The sequence below is a fragment of the Cynocephalus volans genome, chromosome X (genome assembly GCF_027409185.1).
Source record: "Cynocephalus volans isolate mCynVol1 chromosome X, mCynVol1.pri, whole genome shotgun sequence".
NCBI lineage: Eukaryota > Metazoa > Chordata > Mammalia > Dermoptera > Cynocephalidae > Cynocephalus > Cynocephalus volans.
The window spans coordinates 14,100,511-14,124,396 of NC_084478.1; the positions used below are offsets into that span (position 1 = coordinate 14,100,511).

At 39.5% G+C, this 23,886-nt stretch overlaps 1 pseudogene; it reads right to left on the reverse strand.

Annotated features, from left to right (window-relative positions):
- Positions 1-296: 296 nt before the first annotated feature.
- Positions 297-1,207, reverse strand: LOC134367631 (cytidine and dCMP deaminase domain-containing protein 1-like; annotated as a pseudogene).
- Between the last annotated feature and the right edge of the window lie 22,679 nt (positions 1,208-23,886).

A 23,886-nucleotide genomic window follows, 5' to 3' on the forward strand; every position in this document is an offset into this window, starting at 1 on the left:
TTTGCCCCATCTTTAGTGAAGGGCTCAACAGTGAAATCATAAAAGCAAGAAGCAGAAAGAAGGGCCTAGATAATCAGGCACTGATTTATAAATGGAGCATTGAATATAAGGCCACAAGGAATCCTAAAACTGCTCAAAGAAAGAGTTGTATACTCAAGGGCATTATTAATTTCTCTCTATTGTATGAACAGCAAAACTTTCGTATCTAAGAGTAAATGAACGCTGCCATAGATGAGATGAATACGACTTTACTTCTGAAATGAATACGACCCAACTGATCAGCCCCAATTGATGAACTATGCACAGAACTCACCAGTTCGATATGCCCGTGACCTGGCCTGAAGCACGCGGTGCCTTGACATTTCTGGTGGCACATTTTGATCGTAAATTTCAATAATCTGTTCTGGATTGCTGCAATAAAATCCGAAGGGTTTAAAGTTGGGCACACTGGAAACTACTGTGGCCAAAAGTAGGATGAGGTCTTTCATGTTTTGCCTTAGATTGCTAGTGTGGATTTTCACACAGGTTCTCCAAACCTATAGTCATCAGAATCTGCTTATACATTTCTTCATTTAAAATCAAAACTAAGATTTCATTTTTAAAAATTCTTTCTTGTTTACATTCAGAATAAAAGTCAATGCTATCATCGGCAATGCTTTTGTAATTTTTTTAATAAAGCCATATTTGGAAGAGGTCTCCTCTTCAAAAGGCACCAAATAACACACCAAAGGGTGAAGGAAGACACATACGTGAGCCCGACTGTTTGACTTCAATCTTTCTACTGCTTTTGCATCTAATTTTGTATCTTCAGGACTAGAAGCCTTAGTAAGCACTTATTTCTGGATGAGCAGGCCAATACGAAATTCAGTTAACTCTAGCATTTACAATCGTTTTTCAAACAAGCAGAACATGGTTTCTGGATAAATAAGGATCACGGTTTTTCAGTCTTGACTCGTGTTTAATAAGCAATTTGCCCAGCATGCAAATCTTCACTAGAGCAGTGGAGATCAACGATTTCCTGCTTTCCACCACCACGAGACCAGTTCTCTTCACCTGTTTTTGGTCAGTGGATACTCTGGCCATTTCTTCACTACCTCCTAAGGGTCCATGCTTTCGCTCTTCATTTTCGGTCACGCTGCCAGTCTGAGTGCTGAACGACCACCCACCCCCAAGCTCTCCAGATTCTCATCTGTCCTGCTTCTTTCATCCCAAGCCTAGCGTCCTCGGCTGCCCAGGAAACCTCTCCCTGTCAGGCATGATCTTGGCCCCAGTGGCTCCCCCTCGCCCAGAGTGCTAAGACTCTTCAAGAATACAGTTCTTTCCAGTTCCAGTTAATGGTACATTTCTCAAGCTATTATTTGTAGCTCTCTTTGAGAAACGATGCTGTATGTGTGATCCCATAAGTTCCATTACAGGAATAGGTTTCAGACAGCCAATCACTAGACTCTGAAACCAGGAAAGATCTATGGGTCCAAAGACCACTCCTGGACATCTGTGTTTCTTGTGCTGGTCTGTCAATATTTAGTCAGCATATGCTCTTTATAGAGCATAGTCCTATTTGCTTAGTTTCCAAGAAACAGGAGGCTTGGACTGAACCTTCAGGTGGTTTATGATGTAATTGCTTTGTGTCAAATAGTTGTCTTTTTGCGTATGAACTGAGAGCTATAAACAGTCACCCACAAGAACTTGGCATTATTATTCAATTTGCATGATTTTAAATGATTCTCTAATCATCAAAGCTCAGATTTCAAGAGCTCTAATCTAACTACTTTGTTAAGGCCATTAAAATTTGTCATGAGCAAAATGCAAAAAGCTACACAGAGGAATTGATGAGTTTTTAAAAGTGCATGTTTTAAGAAGATAGCTATGTTAGTTTCCTACAGCTGCTGTAACTAATTACCACAAATTTTAGTGGCTTAAAACAAAGCTAATTTATTAATTTACAATGCTGGGGGTCAGAAGTCCCGGATGAGTCTCACTGGGCTAAAATCAAGATGTCAGCAGGGCTGTGTTCTTTCTGGAAGCTCTAGGGGAGAATCAGTTTCCTTGCCTCTTCCAGCTACTAGAGGCTGCCCACGTTGCTTGGCTCATGGCCCTTCCTCCAGCTTCAGAGCCAGCAGTGCTGGCTGAGTCTCTCTCACACTGCATCATTCTGACACTGCTTCCTCCTCTGACTTTCCTGCTTTCCCCTTTAACTTAAAAAGACTCTTTTGATGATATTGGGCCCACCTGGATAATCCAGGATAATCGTCGCATCTCAAGATCCTTAGCTTAATCACATCTGCAAAGTCCTTTCTGCTATGTAAGGCAGCATGACTCATAGGTTCCGGAGATTAGGATGGGGACATCTTTAGTGGCCATCATTTTACCTACCACAATACCTATTAAATAATTACCTAAAATGTTAGAAATTTTTGTGTTTACTGTTATAAACAATAAATAAGGGTGGGAATAAAAGCTAAAAAGTATTCTATGGGTGCTTTTAATTTTTCCCCTGAGGCCATAAAAAAAAAATACCTAGACACATTCTGTTGCCTTGATGTCTTTAAATGGGAATAAACATAACCACTTCAAGGAGTTTAAATTTTTGAATTTTAGGTGACTAATAAAGGTCAAATTACTGATGTAGAGAAAGTGCTCAAAAATAATCCCCTGTTCATTGCATACCATTTTCATACATTTTATTTTCCCTGAGTTAGGAAAAAGTAAATATTTCAGTGTAATAATTATGACAGTTTAGGGTTCAGATGTCATTTTGTGATTTGGAAAGCTCTGTGAAATAATTGCACAGTTTGTATCATCTCACCTACAAAATTAATACAGAAGAAACACATTTTTTGAGCCTACATATAATTTTTACTTAAGTAGTTTGGGGTTTGGCTCTTTACAAGATAGGAACTAGAAACATTTTTTGGTTTCTGCGGTGGAAGCTAGGAATTCTTCCCCAAATTCACATGATAACTATCAAATGTGATTATTCATTTCAACAACTGAGAAGATAATTGGAAAGTTTGAAGAAAGCCAGGTTGTACTTAGCACCGTAAAGTATCACAGTCGCGCCACTGTATTGAGATGACAGTAAAGTAAACGGCTGCCAACAAAACATATAGTTGGCATGCATACAATGTGTGGTGATCAAACCAGGGTTATTAGAGTATTCATCATCACAAAACCTTATCATTTCTTTGTGCTGAAAACATTTGAGCTCCTCTCTTCCAGCCATTTGAGAATATACAGTAAATTATTGTTAATTATAGATGCCTAGCACTACTGTACACCCCCAGAACTTATTTTTCCTACCTAGCTATGAAATCAATGTGTCAATTAAAAAATAAATATGTTCTTTTAAAAATCAATAACTAACATTAAAAGGTAGATAAATACTTCCTGAAAATATAAATATCTAATGGTTACAATCATAATTTATTCACCCTTTCCCTGTTGGTGAACATTTAGGTTGTTTTGATTTTTTCGTGCTTATATGCAATGAAGATTCTTGAGCATAAATATGTTAACAGCTCTGAGGGAAAAAAAGCAAAGATAACTGATTGCCAGATCAAGAAACGGGGCCACGCAGACAGGTAAGGCATTGGCTTTTGTGGTGCTTACATTCTAATGGGGGAGAGAGGGAAATTATCCGCCAATTGGTAAGTGAGCTAGTGTGCAAACAATATAAATCCAGAAAATGGTAAATGTTATGGTGACAGTGATGTGCTAGGCTGTGTCTGTGCCACAGGAGAGGATACTCTAAGGAAAGATGTCGCTGGGGAGGGGACATTTGAGCTGTTACTTGATGATAAGCGGTTCATCCTGCAGGTCTTTAAAGAGTCCAAATCCCTCATCTCCAAAGTGGGGTATGTGCACTACCAAGGGTGAGCAAGAGACTTTATTGAAGTGCATGGAGAAAAGATTAGAGTTTGTATTTATATTTATTTTTATCTAGGAAATAAGAAAGAAATCAAACCTTTCTAATGTAGGGGAGGCTTGTGGCTGAGGCCCTCATAACAAAAGACAGATTATTAACAAGAGAAAAACATACAAATTTATTTAATTTAAGTTTTATGTGACACAGGACCCTTCAGAAATGAAGGCCTAAAGAAACAGGTAAACTTGTGTATTATTATGCTTAGTTTTGATAAAGAATGGACAGACATGAGAAAATATGATTGGAGAACAAGAGTATGATCTAGTGGTTATAAACTGGGGGTAACTTAGCAAGGCCTGTTTGTTCAGATTCTTCTCTGTGCCCCTGTGTCTTCAGAGGGAATACTATTACGGCAATCTCAAGTTGGTAATAAGAAAATGTCAGAAGCAACTGTTTTCCTACATCAAGTAGGCCATCATCAGCCACATTACGATTCTCTATTCAGAGTCGAAGAGAACTCAGCCACAAATATTTAACATTATCAAGAAAGCCATATAAAGCCTGTATTGACAACTACTTCCATTATAGACAAATGTTACCCCAAGAGTGATTGTTACCCCATAGGATGATGTCAGCACAGTGAGCAACACATTTAAAAATATTTTTTATTCACTTCTGCATGTTTTATAATATATAAAAGGAATTGGTTCCTGGTTCATGTATATAATTTATAAACTGATATATGTATATTTAGGATACCTGTGCATTTATTTTTACTTCTAGGCGTGCATAATCAAACACACTTTTCAATCGTTGCTCTAAACTATTTGACAGTTTTGGCCCTTGTCATCAACTGTCACCAACCATATATGGGGCAACCCAGCTCTGACCCCTGAAACTAATTTTCAAAGATAGTGTAAAGTTTTGGTGCCAAGAATCACAATCCACAGAATCTAGGTGAGGTGGCAATTCCCTTATGCTTTGGAAGGAACATTCCAGTTCCAACTAGAAGCTGCAGGGAATCTGTGCCCATCCCTGAGGCAGGACTGTAATTCTTGTGTCTTTAGTTCATACAAGGTGATGATGGTCAAGATTCCTCTGCAAATCCATCCCTGAAAGTAGAGTTTCCTAAGTCTATACAGGGTCCTGTCAGCGACAAGTTTTGTGACTGTGTGTGTATGTGTGCATGCATGCACACGCGTGCGCCAAAGTGACACCAACCATGGTTTCCGTGGGTGCCTTGTGATTTCAAACTCGTTTTAGTTGTTTGGATGCTTGCCTTATTTTAACATTGAATAAAGTATTTCATAAAAGACGTTGTTACTTTCTTTAGTCAATAGCCAAGAAAATACAAAATGTAACTATGAGGATATTTAGAATTAAAAGAGTTAAATGTATTAAATGTGTGCGTATGTGTTATTCTAAGCAGCATTGACAAAATAATTTAAAATAAAAATTTGTCCTTAAGTTTGGCATTAAATGCAGCAGCTTTTCAGATGCTCTAACATTATCAAGTGCCTGTGGTAAACAGCAATTGGTAATCCTTAAGGATTTCTTGGGGACTAGATTGGGAATGTTTCAACACGCACAACAGAATGTCTTCCCAGGAGAAAAGGGCCAGTGGAACCTCAAGGCTTCCGTGTCCTATATCCCACATTTATCAAAGTAGTAACTGTCCTATCAAAGGATTTTTCTCCCATTCCATTCCCTTTTCCTGCTCCCTTTGTGCCCTCTTTAGCTAGGCACACACACCACTTCTTGGAACATAGACTAATACATCTCAGAAACAAGAGCAGGGTAGAGTTATTGAAGACTCAGCCAGTCCTCAGTGTTTTCAGAGATTTGGTGCATTTGATTCCCGTTTTTCATCTATCTCTATACCATCCCATGCTTTGAAGTGTAATGCCACATAAAGGTCACAAATAAGAGAATCTTGTGTAGGTAAAAGTATGTGCATGCGTTGTGTGTTTAGATTATGGTGTCCTATCTTTCTCAGGAGGTAGATAACTTCATGGAAGTGTTCTTAAGTGTTATCCAGGCACTGAGTGGTGGTGGTGGTGGGTTGTGTGTGTATGCACACGTGTGTGTGTGTGTGTGTGTGTATGCACACGTGTGTGCATGTGTGTGTGTGTGTGTGTGTGTATGCATGTACATTGGCAGAGGGTGAGGAAATAGGCTTTCATAGAAAACCATCCTTCCCATACTGTGGGAAAGAAGGTGGGTTTGAAGCCTCTTGAATTACTAAGCCAACACTACTTGAGGGCCCATTCCAGGCACATGAAACTTACGCAAGTGGCTTGAAGGATCCATGAGGACTGTACATTTGGACCCAATTATTTGTTCCTTGGAAAATCTCTTCTATCCCTTTCTTATTTTTACCAAATCTGCCCTGAAGGTAGAGTCTGGATTGAAGGTTCAGGGAATCTGTGAGTTCCAAATCTATTTTAGTGAAAACATTTCCAGTTCTGACCAATTTGGGGGTCAGCGACAAGCTAGCCTCTATCTGGGTGAGGCGGTCAGTTCAGAGTGGGACCTGGCAGCTTTGCTCAGCAGTGGGAAGAAAAGGGATGGGGACGGAGCCTCGTGATCACTTTGGCCACCTCTTTTCTCTCCGCAGAGACCCATTTAATCACTTCAGTCTTTCCATATTGAGGTCCTAATGGATTTCCTCTGGAGAGGACAACTTCCCAGGGGATTCCCAAAGCCCCATGTCCTAAACTAAAAACACAGAAACTGAAGCCCACCACTCCCCTCTTGTTGTCACAATAAACATGTACTACAATAGGATGGTTTAATTTATTTTACATGTGGAAGATTTTATTAAGTTTAAAGTAGACTGGGTACACAGTTCTTTCATGCAGCTGCAGTTTATGATGAGAGTAACCCAAAACAAATGACCACATGATAAAATAATGTAATGGAGTGCTTCAAGAATTCCGAGTGGACAGAAGGTTGGAAAGTAATCCTTTGTGAAAATAGAGCCAGCCTCACATAATGATAGATGCTAGTAGATTTAAAATCCAAGGAAACATGCACTCTCCCCAGGATGTCATTCTCAGCATAATAAACGTGGTTCCAAATGCTTTTACAAAAATATTGTCACATGGAAAGCCTGGACATTTGTCATCCTCTAGCACCATCTATTTGGACAAAATTTAAACCTGGAATCACTGGAGGGGCTTCTTATTTTTATGAAGGCAAATTCAAAAAAGATTCTAGCATTTCTCTTCCTTTTGATCTAGTTGTTAGGTCACCTACCGGCCCACTTCCTTCTTATGTCAGCCCGAGTGGAAAAAAAACTTCTTTTTTTTTTTTCAATAGATTTTATTTTTTTATTATTATTTTTTTAATTTTATTTTGTCGATATACAATGTGGTTGATTATTGTGGCCCATTACCGAAACCTCCCTCCCTCCTCCCTCTCCTCCCTCCCACCCAGCGATGTCCTTTCTGTTTGCTTGTCATATCAACTTCAAGGAATTGTAGTTGTTATGTCTTCTTCCCCACCCGGTTTTTTTTTTTTTTTTTTTTTTTTTTGTGTGTGTGTGTGTGTGTGTGTGTGTGTGTGTGTGTGTGTGAATTTATTTATTTATTTTTAGCTCCCACCAATAAGTGAGAACGTGTGGTATTTCTCTTTCTGTGCCTGACTTGTTTCACTTAATATAATTCTCCTAAGGTCCATCCATGTTGTTGCAAATGGCAGTATTTCATTCGTTTTTATAGCTGAGTAGTATTCCATTGTGTAGATGTACCACATTTTCCGTATCCACTCATCCGATGTTGGACATTTGGGCTGGATCCAACTCTTGGCTATTGTAAAGAGTACTGCGATGAACATTGGGGAACAGGTATACCTTTGACTTGATGATTTCCATTCCTCTGACTATATTCCCAGCAGTGGGATAGCTGGGTCATATGGTAGATCTATCTGCAATTGTTTGAGGAACCTCCATACCATTTTCCATAGAGGCTGCACCATTTTGCAGTCCCACCAACAATGTATGAGAGTTCCTTTTTCTCCGCAACCTCGCCAGCATTTATCATTCAGAGTCTTTTGGATTTTAGTCATCCTAACTGGGGTGAGATGGTATCTCAGTGTAGTTTTGATTTGCATTTCCCGGATGCTGAATGATGTTGAGCATTTTTTCATATGTCTGTTGGCCATTTGTATATCTTCCTTAGAGAAATGCCTACTTAGCTCTTTGGCCCATTTTTTAATTGGGTTGCTTGCTTTTTTCTTGTAAAGTTGTTTGAGTTCCTTGTATATTCTGGATATTAATCCTTTGTCAGATGTATATTTTGCAAATATTTTCTCCCACTCTGTTGGTTGTCTTTTAACTCTGTTAATTGTTTCTTTTGCTGTGCAGAAGCTCTTTAGTTTGATATAATCCCATTTGTTTATTTTTCCTTTGGTTGCCCATGCTTTTGGGGTTGTATTCATGAAGTCTGTGTCCAGTCCTATTTCCTGAAGTGTCTCTCCTATGTTTTCTTTAAGAAGTTTTATTGTTTCAGTGTGTATATTTAATTCTTTAATCCATTTTGAGTTGACTTTAGTATATGGTGAAAGGTATGGGTCTAGTTTCATTCTCCTGAATATTGATATTCAGTTATCCCAGCATCATTTGCTAAAGAGGCAGTCTCTTCCCCAGTGTATAGGCTTGGTGCCTTTGTCAAAGATCAGATAGCTGTAGGTTTCTGGGTTGATTTCTGGATTCTCTATTCTATTCCATTGATCAGTGTGTCTGTTTTTATGCCAGTACCATACTGTTTTGTTATTATGGCTTTGTAGTATAGTTTAAAGTCAGGTAGTGTTATGCCTCCAGCTTTATTTTTTTTGCTCAGTGTTGCTTTGGCTATGTGTGGTCTTTTGTTATTCCATATAAATGTCTGGATAGTTCTTTCCATTTCTGAGAAAAATGTCATTGGAATTTTGATGGGGATTGCATTAAATTTGTATATCACTTTGGGTAGTATGGACATTTTCACTATGTTGATTCTTCCAATCCAAGAGCATAGGATATCTTTCCATCTTCTTGTATCCTCTCTAATTTCTCTCAGGAGTGGTTTGTAGTTCTCATTATAGAGATTTTCACATCCTTGGTTAAATCAATTCCTAAGTGTTTTATTTTTTATTTTTGGTGGCTATTGTAAATGGGCAGGCTTTCTTGATTTCTCTTTCTGCATGTTTACTATTGGAGAAAAGAAATGCTACTGATTTTTGTGTGTTGATTTCGTATTCTGCTACTGTGCTGAAATCATTTATCAATTCCAAGAGTTTTTTTGTAGAGGCTTTAGGCTATTCGATATATAGGATCATGTCATCTGCAAACAGGGAGAAACTTCTTAGATGACTTTTTCAGACTGCTCACTTCCTTGAAGCCCACTGCCTCTTTTCCTGGCCAGTCCAGACACACAACTTTAGGCACTGCAGGGACAGCAAACTTGCAGCACTGTCCCCTCCACCACCACCAGGGACCTGCTCCAGCACTTAGGAAATGTTTGCAGAATGCCCTTTTTTTTTTTTTTTTTTTAAGATGACCAGTTAGGGGATCTTAACCCTTGACTTGGTGTTGTCAGCACCATGCTCAGCCAGTGAGCAAACTGGCCATCCCTATATAGGATCCGAACCTGTGGCCTTGGTGTTATCAGCACCACACTCTCCCGAGTGAGCCACGGGCCGGCCCCAGAATGCCCCTTTTCACTCACTCATATGATCCTGTCATAATGCACGAAACATTAAGAGATGAAAATGCCATTCTGGACAATGGCATGTTTTGGATGACATGGAGGAACTGGACTGAGCATGAAACAGTGTCATTGACTGGAAAGAGGATATATCCTTTTCATTTAGAAGGCTCAATTCATGGTCCTTACTCTGCCATTCACCAAGTGGGGCAACCTGGGCAAGCCACTTGACCTCTCTCAATCTCTTGATCATCCCGATCTTAAAAGGGGCCCAAAGTATCGCCCTGCCTACTCACAGGATGTTTGTGAGAGTCAGATTATTTGTAAAGGGCTACACTTGGGTTACTTATTGGAATACAGTGATTGGTTACTGTGTGCAAGAGCAAAGAGGTACTTAGAGATTACTTGGTAAACCAGCTCATTTTCTGGATGAGTGATTTGAGGCACAGAGAAGAGAAGAAACTCAACATTTCTCATGGTTACACAGTGGGTGTGTGTTCAGGGTACACAAGAACGACACAAACAAGTATGATTTGACTGTGTGCTTCCTCACTATAATATTTCCCACGATGTCTGTGTGGAACCAGATTATAGAACACAACAGGAATACTTTTCCTCCAGACCTCTGCCTTCAAGCATTCTGTTTCAGCTCCCTTTCACTCCCTCGAAGATGTCCCAGGCAGATCCTTCAGTTGCCTGCTATTCTTAGATTTGAAAATGACTGGGTCCATCCAGTTTAAAACTTCAATCTCATACTCAGTTTAGCAGCAACTTCTCCTCCGGGCCCCCAGTGCTGGGCCTTGGCCTGAGAGTTTGAAGGGTACAGAGCTATGTCTGCTCTTCCGTACTGCCCTCTTCGGGGGGCCTTTCTCTCTGTGTTGTGTCAGAGCCTGAAAGAAGGAACATCTCTGATCGAAGAGGTGCCTCTATAGTCCTCTCTGTTGACTCTTCCTGCTCCTCCCTAGAGGCCCTGTGCATACATGAACACAAGTTCCCCCTCAGTCCTGTGGCTCATGGAAATAATTTTCCACAGGTTCCCAGGGATGGGTCTTCCCACCCCACAGTTGCCACATGCAACTACTGCCCTTGGTGATGGACCACACAACCTCTATAGCCAGGGTCCCCTCGCTCAAGAGGCAGCTGTCATGGGTGGGGCAATGGCCCAAGCCCAAGTACCTTTCTTCACGTCCATCTGACTCGTGGGAAATCCAAACATCCTGGCCACACCCAGAGTGCACGACTTGTTGGTTTCTGTCTTTGTCTCTCTCCAGTGATTTTCCTGTCCCTAGATCCAGAGAAGAGAGCAGCGAGTCTGTTATGTAAGTAAACAGCCAACTACAGAACGGGATGCCACTCTCCATCTCTAAGAATGATTCTCTAGAATCTTTCCCATCACTTCATTCAAAATTTAGGTGTCCTTTGATGATTCTCCAGTTCATTTCCAGACTTCTGCCTATAAAGTTCGAGGGACATAGTGAGGAGACTGCAGCTGTGTGGGGCCTCCCAGCTCTCGTTAAGTTCAAGGAAATTTGTGAATAGAACATGGGAACATTTGGGGCCTGTTATTTTACCCCGTGGTCTTCATCTGCTCGAACCTGCTGTTGAGCCCCTCTAGTGAGTTTTTCATTTCAGTTACTGGACTTTTCAACTCGGAATTTCTGTTTAGCGTTTTTTTTTTTTGTTTTTGTTTTTTTAATTCCTATCTCTTCATTAATATTTTCTACTTGGCGAGACATTGTTCTCATCCTTTCCTTTAGCTCTTTAGGTTTGGTTTCCTTCAGTTCTTTGAAAATATCTAATTAAAATAGCTGACTTAAGTCATTGTCTAGTGAGGCCAAAATCAGGGCTTCCTCAGGGACAGTTTCTGCTGACTTTTTTTCCTGGTGCATGGATAACTCTTTATCGTTTCTTTGCATGTCTCTCTTTTTGTTGTTGAAAATTAAACATTTTAAATAAATAGCGTAGCAATATTTTAAATAATATAGCATGGCAACTCTGGAATTCAGATTCTCCCTCTTCTCTAGGGTTGTTTTTATTGCTATTTGTTGTGGTGGTGGTTTTTTTTTTTATTTTTTCTTAGTGACTTTTTGGAACTAATTGTTTAAAGTGTGTATTCTTTGTCATGCATGGCCACTAGAGTCTCTGCTCAGTTAGCTTAGTGGTCAGCTAATGATTAGACAGATTTCCTTAAATACCTGGAATCAATAAGTCTCCCAAGTCTTTGCTGAGGGATGCTGTGTGCATGTTGGGCCATATCATCAATACTTAGCAAAGCAGTTTACAACTTGGCCTTAGCTTTTACTTTCTGCTTGCACGAAGCCTCACGGTTAGCCAAAGGTGAGAATTTAGTGACTTCTCAGGTCTTTTTTGAGCATGTGCACAGTCCTGGGCATACACACAGGCTTTCACATGCATGTAGCTGGCTAGATTCCCAATAATATGTCCGAGTCTTTCAACTGTCCCTATGACCATCTCATTCTCTAGCTTTTCTCTAAAATTTTTTTTAGAGGGAGGTTATTCTGTTATTTGCCTGAACTGTTATCCATTGCCTGATGTAGCTGAGGTGTTAAACAATTGCCTCTAATTGTTTTAGAGAAACACCCCCAAGGAAAATGCTGTTAGCACTGGGTGAGTGCCTAGTCAGGTCAAATAAAGACAGTCTTGGGAGTGGAATCTTCCAGGAAACCACCAGACAGTTCGAGTAGATAGGTCTATGAAAATGAAGATCTGAAGGAGATCTAACTCTGTTCTTTCTCCTCCACTGGCTGGTAGCTGCTGGTTTTCACCATGATTATAGACTTCTGGTTTTCAAGGTTACCACAAAGCTGGGGGCATGTTGGGGGAATGGGGTAGGGGGAGGGATCAGGAACTGTGCAAATTAAAGTGCCACAAAGCTTGCACAAAGCTTGCTATTCTTATTAAGTCATTTTTCTTGAATAGATGCTCTCTGGATTCCTGCAAGCCTTCGGTTAATTTCCAGTCCTGAAAAAGTTGATTCTGACCATACTTTGCTAATACTGTCATTCTGTTATGGAGGAAAGAATTTTTGAAGGTCCTTCCTCTACTATATTTAATGACATTTAGTTCCACCTTGAGGTCTTTAACAGTAACTGACACAAGAGAAATGGACCCCTTCAACAGCTGGTTACATATGCTTAGCACATACCTGGTTTCATTCTGTTATTCAGAAGCAAACAATACTCTTCACCTTCATTCATATGGTCCTGCTGAGACAGCAGCTTATACTCACAGGTAAGAAGAAACAATGATTAGCAAATTCATTAACTAGTGTCATGTTTATACTTCTGCAGTCAACCACCACAAAAATTTTGAACTGCGATTTTCTCACCATATTAAACTTTTCACTCTTAAAAATGGCTTCATGTTGCATTTGAAGTACAGGTCTAGACCTCTTCTGGGTCTGCCCAAAGTAGTCCCTGGCTCCCTAATGACCAATAATGGAATCAAGGCCCTGGCGTTCCATCTTTCAACTTGCTGCTGTCACTCACACTTCCTCTTGGACACCCTCAGCTTTCAGCCTGACTGGCATATAGTTGTGTGTAATATAATTCGCATATAGATATATGCAGTATAAATACACACGTTCCTTTCCTTGGATGACGCATTTCCTTCTTGTAGTTTGACAGAGAATGAGAAAAGGAATAGAGCTCTATGTCAACCTGTGAAACTGGTGTGAATGCTCTAGAGATCTCAAAGTTCAGTAACAAGGATTGCTTTCTTAGCCAAAAACTTAGCCCAAGACACAAATTTTTGGCAGGTCCTGAAGGATGACTCCAAGGTAAAGAGATCACACCGGCTGTCATTCCATCGGGTCCCAGCTCACCATTTTTCCTGCCCGCCTTTGCATTTATTCTGGTGGTAGAGACTTCTCCTGTTCACCCGCATCTGGGTCTCTTATCCCCTGAAACTATGAAAGGGCATACATGTAACCAACCTCCTTGACATTGCACAGAGACACTTGGCTAGTAATGGCCAATGGCTGTGAGCAGAAGTAACTTGTGTTATTTTCCAACTGGGAGATTTTATTGTCATTGTGAGACCCCACAGCAATGTCTTCTCACTGATGTTATGACTTGTGATGTTCCACATGTTGGTATCTCTGTTAGCCTGGGTCCCAGAGGTAGGATGACGTAGAGCAGCATCCTTCACAGACATCTGCTATTTATGAGGCATAATGAAAAAATAAATCTCATTGTGTTATGTGACTAAGATTTTGGGGTTGATTGTTAATGCAGCATAACTTGCACTATCCTGACTAGTATCTTACTTCATCTCATGATTTTAAGCTTGACCCACCTACATTCTTCTGGATTGGCCACCTGCACCATTTTGACCACATATGTCACACTCATCAGCATCCTCATGCTTATTTGGGATTCAGTGGAGGGAGGCAAGGAGCTCATACACTTTTTTCTCTTCCTCTGATGCTCCCACTAACACATGAAGCTATGACCATACCATATTTAACTAACATTCTCTCTCTTTCTCGTTCTATCTGTCTCAGTCTCTCTCTTTCTCTCTCAAAAGAGACATATTTGACATAAAATTCAACTACCTAAAATTAACTGATGATGATATCCACATACTCAGAGTTCCAATGTTTCTTTATAACTTGAGCAAACCACCATCGTCTTTGGTTTCCTCTTGCTACTCTGTAAAGCAAAGACAAGAGTGATATTCCCCTAGTTGGTTATGAGAATGAGTGTGCGTGGGTATAGGTGGGTGGGTGTTAGGAGAAATGTGGTGTATTTTGCATAAAGTGAGGTATAATTGAAAAAGGCACTTCATTCTAAGGGAGCAGTTGGGAGAACTATAGATCTCCAGAGCCTGCTGGAATCTGTTTTCTATTTTCCCACGTTTGTTACTTGCTAAAGCTGTTTGGCTGTCCATTCCCCATTGAGATATCTGGCCCCAGCAGTAGGTAGCTAAATACAAACTTGCTGCACTTACTTACTGATTTAAGAACAGTAGCCAATCCAATAAGAAGGAGGACAATTCTTACATCAGCCTGAAGAGGTAATAAAAATTGGTGTTGCAGCAATTTCTAAATGCTTTAATTTTAAACTTTTCTTTTTTCTTTTTTTTCTTTTGTCTTTTTCACGACTGGTGCTTAGCCAGTGAGTGCACCGGCCAGTCCTATATAGGATCCGAACCTGCGGCAGGAGCGTCACCGCACTCCCAGCACCACACTCTCCCGAGTGCGCCACGGGCTCGGCCCAAACTTTTCTTATTTTATTCATAAAGTAACTGGGCACTTTCTATGAAAACATTAATACATTTATGCAATGTTAAAGTAATAATTAATCTTATAAAAGGATATGCAGGGAAAACTACATTTCATTTCCACCCTAGGCATCCAGGTTCCTGTCCTCCCCAGGGGCAACCCTTGTTACCAGTACATATTCTATGCATATACAAATATATGATATATATATATATACACATGTATATATAAAATGTTTAACACCTACCCCCCATATATATCACCATAAATGGGAGCAGAGTGTACACACTATTTTTGATCTTGCTGTTTTTACTTAACAATGTTATCTTGGTCGTTGTTCCTCATTAGTCCAAATAGACTTACTCTTTCTGATGGCTAAATCATACTGCATTGTACATTTAGGACCTGATTTAATGGTGTAGGTGGCCAAGCTGGAGTGCTGTAGGTGGGTCTGACTCAAAATCATGGATGCAGTAGAATACCCATTCTGATAACACAATTATGCTGCATTAACAAACAATCCCCAGATAATGGACATTTATGTTCAGTCTGAAGCTATTGCAGACAATGCCATGAAGATCTTGCTTTACCTTTGCATACACATGCAGGTATATCTAAAGAAAAGTCTTAGCAATAGAGTTGCTGACATAAAAGTATAACATAAAGAGTAAAGTTTGTTATTTTTAACAAACTTTATGTACAACCAAATGCACCCTCTTTAAGTGTGCAGTGTGTGTATACCCATGTTACCATCAACACAGTTAAGATATAGAATCTTTCTGTTTTAATAGGCTTCATTATTATTTAGGTATGGTAAGGCCAACAGATCAGGAGGTGACTGCTGTTGAAAAGATAGTTTATTATACTCAAAGTTCCCAAGAGAAGGAGTACACATCGCACTATGAAGGAGCCACATGGAGAATCATAGAGGGTAGGACAGTGAAGCCAGAGGGCAAGACAGAGAGGAGCAGTGGGCCCAAGCCTTTACCATGGTTTCTGCAGGAAGCACAGGGGAGAAGAAATGACCTTTATTGGTTATTAGGGAGGGGGTATTGGTTTACTCCCCTGGAGTACTCTGTATTAGTTGGTTTGTATTTGAGGTGATGCAGGTACATCATTAAGTTGTCCAGAACAAGGCGTGTGCAGCATATGCATGCAGGGCAGATGTTAAAACATCAAATTTACAGAAGCTAGAAACATGGCAAATACAACTTCCATTACTGCAAAAGTTCTCTCACAACCCTTTGCAGAAAATCCCTCTCCAACCTCTGGCTCCAGGCAGCTACTTACCTGCTTTCTGTCACCATAGTTTTGCCTGTTCTAGAATTTTATATAAATGGGATCATATAGTATGCACACTTTTGTGTCTGGCTTCTGTTTTTCAAGATGTTTTTGAAATTTATTCATGTTGTTTTGTTATTAGTAATTTTTAATTTTTTTATTGTTGAGTAGTATTCCACTGTATGGATATACCACATTTGTTTATACATTCATCTTTAAAAAATTTTTTTAATTAAAAAATTAATACTCATTATTTCTTTTTAAATTGTAATATAATTGATTATACATATTTATGGGATATGGCATTGACTATCAGTATTTGTGTACAATATGTGATGATCAAATCAGTATTGTTAACATGTTCATTATTACAAATTGTAACTATTCTTTGTGTCCATTACCCAATTTCATCCTAACTCCCCTCCCCCTTCACCCTTTCCCATCTCTAGTAACCATAGATCTGTTCTCTCCTTCTGTACATTCAACATATTATTGTGGTCCTTTCCTTTCCTTTCTCTCATTCTCTCATTCTCTAATTCTTTCTTTCTCTCATTCTTTGCTCCCACTTATGAGAGAGGACATGTGGTATTTCTCTTTCTGTGCCTGGCTTATTTCACTTAATATAATTTTCTCCAAGTTCATCCATGTTGCTGCAGATGTCAGAATTTCATTATTTTTTTATGGCTGAGTAGTATTCCATTGTGTATATATACACCACATTTTCCTTTTCCAGTCATCCATTGATGGACATTTAGGTTGGTTCCAACTCTCAGCTATTGTAAATAGAGCTGTGATGAACATGGGAGTGCAGGGATCCCTTTGACATGATGATTTTCATTCCTTTGTGTATATATCCAGAAGTGGGATTGCTGGATCATATGTACATTCACCTTTGATAGACATTTAAATTATTTCTAGTTTGGAACTATTATGAATATTGCTGCCATTAATATTTTTGAAAATATCTTTCATGGGCACAAGTGTACATTTCTCTTGGGAAAATAGCCAGGGGTGGAATTTCTGGGTGAATGCTTAACTTTATAAGAAACTGCCAAATGGATTTTCAAAGTGGTTGTGCCATTTTATACTCAAAGCAATGTATGAGAGTTGCAGTTACTCCAAATCCTTGCCAATATTTGATATAGTTAGTTGGGCTGTACACTTTGATAAATATTGTTCTCCAAATGTGTATCAGACACTGTTGGTTGTCTGAACCACTCTTTCCCCCTCACCTCTTGCTGTTTAACACATTTCCAGTCTCCCTTGCAGCTATGCATGTTCAATACATCACAGTTCTGGCCAATAGTGTGTAAATCAAAGTCTCCTGGCACCTATCTACGTAAGCTTTGATTTCCTTAATAAAGGGACAGATGTGCCAGCACTGCTTCCTCCCTCCTCGCTCACTCCTTACTGAAGGGAATGCATACATGGTTCCTGGTGCAGTGGTGGGCTTCTTGCCACCATGAGGGAAAAGCCAAGAGAACCACAGCAGGGGATGGCAACAATGAGGCACCAAACCAGCAGCCACCTACCTCTAACCCTCTGATTATGTGAGAAAAGTAAACCTGGGCTTATTTAAGCCATTGGCCCCAGGATATCAGACTAAAATTCCTCACGTTCTCATGATTCATTTAAGCAGTACAAAAGAGCATTGCCGCTGACAGCCCTGGTGAGCACAAACGCCTATTTCCTCTCATTGCTTCCAATGCACTGCATGGTTTTTATGTTCAGTATTTTGTTAGTTTCATATACGTTTACTTAATTATGACTGAAACTGAAACTTCATTTGCTTAAAAGCTATTCACTGTCTTTTCTGTGATGTGTCTGTATACATCTTTTGGGCAATGATTTGTAAAAACTCCTTGTATCTTAATAAAATCAGCTCTTCATCTGTCATATTCACCATCTGTCTCTCAACTTCGTGTATGGTAGGTTGTTTGCTGGTCAGAATTTTTAGTTTTTATATAATGTGCTTTGAAACAAAACGTCCTATATTCAAATGCTATTTTTGCTCCTTACTAGTTCTATGATTCAGGGGCTATTCTATACTCACTTATCTACTTTTAATACAGGGGGAGAATTCTTCCTGGGGTTCCTTTGAGGATAAAATGAGTTAATACATGCATGACATTATATTATTGTCTGCAAATAACAAGCATGCAAATGTGAGCTGCCACTGTTATAATTAACAATTATGCTATTTATGTCATTATTAAGATTCCAATTGTTTCCCTTTATGTGTTTTGGAGCTTGTGCCTTGCTTGGAAACCCATTTTAACTATAAAATTATGATTTAAATTTTTTGGAATATTTCTTTTATGATTTCTAAAAGCTGTTAAAAATTACCATAGGGGAAAAATTTGTTGCAGTTAAAGAACAGAAGTGTAAATGGCAAAGAGCAAGAGGAATAAAAAGGCTTTTCTTTGGATGGTAGACTAGGGAGGGATAGATATTGGAAATGGTTTCACCTGAAATATTGTAGCTGGTTAGAATGGCGTGCAAAAACGTGAGGCCCTAGGCTTTCCAGTGACCGGGGAACTTGCTTGGGTTCAAGAAGCAGACGTGAGCACAAAAAGTCTTGGGAAATATTTGCTGTTTGACTGGTAGATTCTCATAAAGTGAAATGAGGGGTATGTGGTAATTAGTTGAACATGGGAAGGGAAGCATGCCCTAGTTATCCTCCCAGGTAGCAGTAGCCTCGAAGGACCACACAGTGGGAACGCCTGAGTCAGGTAAGACAATTAGAGTAGTCACAACTATTTGCAAAGTGCTATACTGATTACTTTGTAAATATGTATTAAGAGCATAGGCTTGCAATCGGATTGTTCTGGATTCAAGTCTCAGCTCCTCTACATTCTACGCTAGATGACCTTGGGGGAGTTACTTGCCTACTCAATAAGCCTCAATTTTCTCTTCTGTAAAATAGCATAAATATGAGTCCCTATGTCATCAGGTGATTGTGATGATTGAATAAGATTATGCCGTGCACTTAGTACAGTGCCTCTCCTGGTACACACAAAGCACCCAAGAAGTGTCACCTGTAATTGTTATCCATGCAACACCACTAGATATGTACCATCACCCTCAATTTGTGGATGAGGAGAGTGCAGTCCAGAGAGTGTAATTAATGTTCCCAAGTTTATGCAGCTAGTAAGTTGTGCTGGGATTTGAACCCAGGTCTACCTGACTCCAAACCCCATGATCTTTCTACTACATATCAAAATATTTCAAATGCTGCAGATTATTTGCTCTCTCAGTCCATGGTGTGCACGGTATTTAGGTCATCTTTCTAAGGGAAATTATACCTAAAGTGACAGAGAAGACTTGCTTTCTTCAGTACTCATACCTCCATCTTTGTGAAAATGTGGCTCACCTATGGCTTTATGGTTATGAACAGATATGTGCACCATACCTAAAGCATAACTAGAGCACTGAAAAAAATCATAACTAGAGCACTGAAAAAAATCTGGCTTTCTTCAGTTTATGGAAAGATTGCACTCATATTTCCAATCTTTTCTAAAAATGTGGCTCCTCTATGATTTCATCCATAGGATACATATAGATACATGGTAGGTCCAAGTTTGTCTGCCAAGATCAAATTGTATCACCCTTTTGATGGTCTCTACTAAAATAACTTGTTTCAGTTTATAAAATCTTCCAATGCCAATATCAATTGAGCTCCAAAATGTTATCAACATTTTAAATTATTATGAACACAAAATTTAAGAACCATAGACAATCTGCTTAGTGTGGGCTTGTCTTTCCCTCTATGGCAATACAAGGGTGGGGTTTCATTTTTTTTTTAACTGTCATGAAATTAGAATTTTACAGTACATGCCAAACAAAATCAGACGTTTTTCTCAATCCCACTTCCATTTTAGACTGTGATTTTGCTTTGGCTTACATTTAAATAAAGTTGATGTTTTTACCTCTTCTGCATCTGAAAATTCCTGACTGGCTTTATCATGTTGTGAACTGAAATAGTAATTCAGTTGCACTAAATTTGCTTTGAGGAATAAACCACCACTTTTGCATTTTTCCTCCCTTATGATTTATTGATTTTCAAGATGTTCCATGAAATATAGAAATATATATGTGTATATGTATATATGTGTGTGCATGCACACAACTGAAGCTAAAATAAAGCAAGAGTTGCATGCATGGTTGAGCTTACTGTTAACTTGAGTTCTTCATACAGGACAGCTCCAGCAAGTGAGAAGCTGAGAAAAAGCAAATTCAAGAGAGAGAACAAAAAGTAAATATATTTGTGGATTTTTGAAAACACATTTTTCCCCATCTCTTTGTTGCTTCTGGGAAATAAGCAATATTTTTATATGTTTAGTATTTAATTTTAAGAAGAACATATTCCGTTAAATCAATAGCTCTGGGTAAATCCACTGGGTACCCCATATCAATGTGACTCAAATATTTGAAGTAATGTGACAGAAATCCAAGGTTTCCAAAGGGATCCCACTCTTTTACTACCTTTGAAAGTAAACAGAAATGCAATTTGCCAGCCAAGAAAGTCCGCTCTGTCTTTTTGTTTGAGAGTAAGAGAAGGGTAGGGTGACCAACCATCCCATTTGCCTGGGATTGGGGATGTTTCCAAGATGTGGAACTTTTAGTGCCTGGGAAAGTCCTGGGCAAACCACGATGAGCTGGTTAGCCTAGAGCAGGGAAACCTGTCATGGGTGTTACAAATTACACCCATCTGGGTTTGATATTGGAACACATGACTCTCCTTCAAATGCCCAGAACTGAGATCATCCCTGGAAATGTTCATAAATGTCCAAAGGGAGGAAAAAAATCCTGAAACCACAATAAAACCTTAAATATTTTAAAAAGTTAAAATGAATTTTTCTTGTAGTTGAATGTCTCCAGAGTGGTCAAGATATTGATATAAACACAATGTATTCTAAAACACACTCAATTAGAGAAAATCAACTCTCCCTAATATGTGTCAAGTCTAAAAATGCACATCAACTTAGTGTTCTGCTATAGGGGAAGAAGGATGTTTATAATATGGGTGAAAATTCAATATTATGTTCAGAAAGAAATTTAGAAAGTAGCTTCTTTCATCATTATGATCCCTGAATTCTCTAAAATAACAGGATTCCCATTTTATGCGAAAAAGTCACCAGTGGCTAATATTGGCAACTTTCAAAAAATCTGTACTTGAATCTGCCACTATTGTCCACATTCAGCTGTGCCCAGAATTGGTGACCTTACCTAAATGCATCTGTTATGAAGAAAAGACCTCTGAAAAAAAGATATTTACCCTTGCAGGTAAAATATTAAGTACTTTAAAAACAACTGGACACCTCTCTTATCTTTTGTTTGCAATTGACCATTTTGTAGGAAATGTTTGGTTGAGAACTTTTCCATTTACTTTTGAGTTGATGGCACCATTAGACAATATGCACAGATGAGGCATGAGAGGGACCTGGCCGAACTTTTTCTTTTTTATTCTATAAGAAGAGTCAGGTTATAATTGAGGTATCAGCCCACCCATGCTTTCCCTTTTGATTCTCATGAAATGGGTTGGTATCTCTGTCCCAGCTGCAGTGGAGGTCCTCCAGGGACTGATGGGGCTGGGTGGGGCTTGAATTTGTTCTGGTTATTCCGACTCCAGTCCCTACTTCTGATGAATTAGTTCAGTGTTTGCATCACCTAATCCTGCTGAGCATATCATCTTTGGTGGCCACGGGGTTGTACCACTCAGATTTCCCTTCAAGAGAAACTGCTGCCAAGAGTGTGATTAGCAGACAGCCACCAGCTGTTGTATCTACAGCTCCCCTGTGACGTTCATGCCAATGCTACATTGGCCTGGGGCCACTTTCAGACAATGACAGAGCATGACAGGGGACCAGAGTCAGGCCCCTGTCTAATGTGGACTCCTCTAATAGGCAAATTTGCTTAGGAGCTCCCCATAAGCCAGGCTGAGACGTTCTTGGAGCTGTACTGCACGCTGGAAGGCATCTGCCCTCATCTTCCTTCCTTCCTTTTTCCCCCTCACAGGTGTCAGAGCTGCATCATGAATTAAAGGCTCTGCCTGCCTACTCCTGTTCCCTCATTCTCTTATCTTTCACTGGTATTTCCTCCATCTGCATTATCTGCTCTTTGGAGGAGCCAAATTGACACATAATTCATCATCTTCTTATTGACCTATGCTAGACGCCACTCAAAGTACCAGTGACACAAGGCTCTGTGCGCAGAACCTTTCCATTGAAGGTTGGAGGCAAAGGGCAGCATTTACCCTGTAGCACACCAAGTGATGTGGAACTGAATCTTCAGCATCTTCACCTTAGAATACTCTGCTCACAAGCCCATCTTGGAATTTCTCATAAACTCATTCTCCATAAGCTCCAACCTTTTGCCACATCTTTCACATTCCCAGTGTTGTCTCATTTCTGCAGTCTCCACTCTGCACTCAATATTTGCTATGCCCCCTAGATTCTCATTAACTTTCCCTTTTACAGACTATGCCATTGGAATATCACCTGCCACAGCTCAAGCAATCTATCATTTCTCTTCATAAAAGGACTTGTCAGGCCAGGGTAAAAAAAACAAACAGTTTTTTCAAACCCCACTATGCATAACTAAGGATAAAGAACCACAAGTCTCACATTTACAGGTGAAAAAGGAGATATAATGTCCATAACTATCCAACCAGGAAAAGTTATTTTTTTACCTTATGAAGTCAGGAGAAAAATAGGAAGGAAAAAGAGCTAAATTGGGTCAAACTGATGCTATTGTGGCAATGATTTTATGCATTTGGGATTTATTGTAGATATTCTCTTATTTACCATGAAACCACTCACATTAGTCTGTTTTTGTGTTGCTGTAACAAAATACCTGAGACTGTGCAATATATAAAGAAAAGAAATGTATTTGGCTCATGATTCTGGGACAGCTGCTTCTGGTGTGGGCCTCAGGCTACTTCTACTCATGGTGGAAAGCGAGAGGAAGCAAGAGAGAAAGGGGAGGTGCCAGAGTCCTATCAACAACCAGCTCTCACGGGAGCTAATAGAGCCTAATAGAGCGAGACCTCACTCACTACCCCCACCCCCCAGGGAGAACATTAATGCATTCTTGAGAGATCCTCCCCCATGACCCAAATTGCTCCCAACACTGCCACATTGGGGATCAGATTTCCACATGAGTTTTGGGGAACAACACATCCAAACTCTATCACCATCTTTAAGCATCTACTGATACTCGCTAGTTCAAATGATGCAGAATGTAGAAGAGGTAAACTAGCTGTTTGCTAAACCCCTTTCCCTCTATTGTTGGGCAGTTCAGTAAGATCACATGATGGAGTTGTAGCTAATGAAATATGGCTGGGAGTAATGTACACCATAGTACGACCAGGCCTGGTTCACAGAATCCCCAATTTGTGAATTCTCCATACTCCTTCCCCCTTTTTCAACAATCATTGAAGATGGCAAAGCCACATGATTGAAGAATCCTGGGTCCCTGAAATTAAGCATGGAGAAGAATATCCTACCTATCCAGAATTTCCCAATTTTTTTATTGGGCAGTTAGTTTTCTTATTATTGAGTTTTCAGAGTTGTTAATATATTCTGGATACAAGTCCTTTATCAGATACGTATTTGCAAATATTTAAGCCCAGTCTGTGCTGGTCTTTTGATTCTCTTAACTGACTTTTTTCAATTTGATGAAGTCCATATTGCCAATTTGTTCTTTTATAGATCATATTCTGGTGTTGTATCTAAGCAATCTCTGCCTAACTTAAGATAAAAAAATGTTCTCTCATAGAATTTTTGTGGTTTTAGGCTTTACATTTTGAT